The 2,438-nt window shown below is 44.9% G+C and overlaps 1 pseudogene; it reads right to left on the bottom strand.

Annotated features, from left to right (window-relative positions):
- The window catches only part of LOC112090926, a 13,946-nt pseudogene that overhangs the window by 4,148 nt on the left and 7,360 nt on the right, over positions 1–2,438 (bottom strand).

Here is a 2,438-nt window from a genome sequence, read left to right as displayed (position 1 = left end):
GCATTATCATTGGTTCGACATGGCACGGCTTTAACCCATTTAGAAACGTAATCCACAGTGAGGAGGATGTAAAGGTACCCAGAAGAAGGCGGAAATGGTTCCATAAAGTCGATCCCCCAACAATCGAATATTTCTATCACGAGAATCGGGTTCAAAGGCATCATATGGCGTCAGGACAAAGAACCTAACTTCTGGCACCGGACACAGGAACGACAGAATTGATTAGTGTCCTTGAACAAAGTAGGCCAATAAAGACCACACTGTAAGATTTTTACGGCGGTCTTTTTCACAGAAAAATGACCACCATATGCATCGTTATGGCAGAAGTTCAAAATACTAGTAATCTTATCATCAGGAATGCATCGCCTCATGATTTGGTCGGGACAATACTTGAAAAGATATGGGTCATCCCAATAGAAGTTTCGCACTTCGACCAAGAATTTGCGTGTATCTTGTGCATTCTAATTAGAAGGAAGTTCGCCCGTCACCAAGTAGTTTACGATATGAGCGTACCAAGGCAGCTTAGTGACGGCGAAAAGATTTTCATCAGGGAAGTTATCGCGGATGGCAGGGCCATCGGCGGGATCATTGAACTCGAGTCGAGACAGATGGTCGGCAACGACATTCTCAACACCTTTCTTATCCTTGATGGTCAAGCCAAATTCCTGCAATAGAAGGATCCACCTAATTAATCGCGCCTTAGCATCCTTTTTGGAAAGGAGATACTTAAGGGCGGCATGATCTGTAAAGACGGTGATGGGTGAACCGATCAGATATGCACGGAACTCAAAGACCACAACGAGCAACTCTTTCTCAATGGTTGAGTAATTCATTTGAGCACTATTTAGAGTTCTACTCGCGTAATACACAACAAAGGGCTTTCCTTCCCTTTGTTGACCAAGGACGGCCCCCACAGCATAATCGCTTGCGTCACACATGATCTCAAATGGTAAGCTCCAATCTGGTGACTGAATGATGGGGGCGGAAGTCAACTTTGCCACAAGCGTTCGGAAAGAATCCTCACACTTTTGTGTCTAATCGAACGCAGCGTCTTTAGTCAGGAGGTTACAAAGCGGACGAGAAATTGCTGAAAAGTTTTGTATGAACCTCCTGTAAAAACCAGCATGCCCCAGAAAAGACCGAATGTCTTTGACAGTCTTGGGGGTGGGCAACTTTGAGATAAGTTCAATTTTGGACTGATCAACCTCAATCCCTATTTCAGAAACAACATGCCCCAAGACTATGCCAGATGGCACCATGAAATGACACTTCTCCCAGTTAAGCACGAGACTCTTCTCTTCACATCTCTTAAGCACAGTTTCTAAGTTGAGAAGGCACGAGTCGAAGGAGTCACCGAAGACGGTCAAATTATCCATGAACACTCCATACACTTCTCGACCATGTCGCTAAAAATGCTCATCATACACCTCTAGAAGGTGGCTGGTGCATTACACAGCCCAAATGGCATACGCCTAAAAGCATAAGTACAAAAGGACAGGTAAATGTAGTTTTATCCTGATCCTCTAATGCGATCTCGATCTGATAATAGCCTGAGTAGCCATCAAGAAAGAAATAGTAAGGATGACCAGCCACACGTTCTAGGATTTGGTCAATAAATGGAAGTGGGAACTGATCCTTGCGGGTGGCGGCGTTCAGCTTTCGATAGTCAATGCACATTCACCAACCCGTCACAGTCCGTGTGGGAACAAGTGCCCCTTTCTCATTTTCCACCACTGTCACCCCTAATTTCTTAGGCACCACCTGAGTTCGACTGACCCACTTGCTATCAGCGACTGGATAGATGATTCCTGCATCCAGAAGCTTCAAGACTTCATTCTTCACGACCTCTTTCATCGTCGGGTTCAGTCTCCTTTGGGGATCCCTTCGTGGATTAACCCCGTCTTCCAAGTTGATGTGATGAGAGCAAATTAAGGGGCTAATACCCTTAATGTCAACAATCGTCCAACCTAATGCCGATTTGTGTTCACGCAGCATGTCAACTAACCGCTGCTCTTGAAATGCATCAAGTTTAGACGAAATGATGACAGGAAAGGTATCACCAGCTCCCAGGAAGACATGTTTCAGATTTTCAGGCAGTTGAGCCAGCTTGAGGTTTGAGGTTTCTTCGGTGGATGGTTTTGGCTTTTCTTTTTCTCTAGGTAGCTCTTCAAAGCGTGGTTGCCAAAACTTGGTTCCTCTGCCTTGTGATTCTTTGAAAATGGTGACATTGTTGGCCAACTCACAAGGACCGAAACTCTCAGATTCAGAAATGCGGAGGAAATCATCAAGATCATCAGAATTGCTACACAACTGAACCTCCTCCGAGACGAGTGTGTCAATTAGAAATGTTTGGTGGCACTCGTCATCATCACGTGGTTGCTTTGCAATGTGAAAAACATTCACCTCCAAAGTCATGTTCCCAAAGGATATCTTCATCA

The sequence above is a fragment of the Morus notabilis genome, unplaced genomic scaffold (assembly GCF_000414095.1).
Source record: "Morus notabilis unplaced genomic scaffold, ASM41409v2 Scaffold322, whole genome shotgun sequence".
Taxonomy (NCBI): Eukaryota; Viridiplantae; Streptophyta; class Magnoliopsida; order Rosales; family Moraceae; genus Morus; species Morus notabilis.
Note: the sequence above shows the minus strand (reverse complement) of the source record. Positions and strands in the feature narration are given on the sequence as shown.